Source organism: Arachis ipaensis, chromosome B03 (genome assembly GCF_000816755.2).
Source record: "Arachis ipaensis cultivar K30076 chromosome B03, Araip1.1, whole genome shotgun sequence".
Taxonomy (NCBI): Eukaryota; Viridiplantae; Streptophyta; class Magnoliopsida; order Fabales; family Fabaceae; genus Arachis; species Arachis ipaensis.
In genome coordinates this window covers 89,608,608-89,608,985 of record NC_029787.2, presented here as the reverse complement: position 1 = coordinate 89,608,985, position 378 = coordinate 89,608,608, and positions in this window count along the sequence as shown.

The following is a 378-nucleotide window of genomic DNA, read 5'->3' as shown; positions in this document are numbered from 1 at the left end:
GTAGATTTCTGCACTATCTATCATAGTTTACTCATTTTCTGTAAACCTAGGTTACTAGTTTAGTATTTAAACAACTTTTAGAGATTTATTTTGTATCTCATGACATTTTAGATCTGAAATTTGTACCTTTTGGCAGCAAGAGTCTCTAAATCCCATTGTTGGGGGTGAGGAGCTCTGCAGCGTCTCGATGAATTAATGCAAGTACTTCTATTTTCCATTCAAACATGCGTGTTTCTATCTAAGATATTCATTCGCGCTTAATTATGGAGAAGGTGATGATCCGTGACACTCATCACCTTCCTCAACCCATGAATGTGTGCATGACAACCACCTCCGTTCTATATTAGATTGAATGAGTATCTCTTAGATTCCTTAATC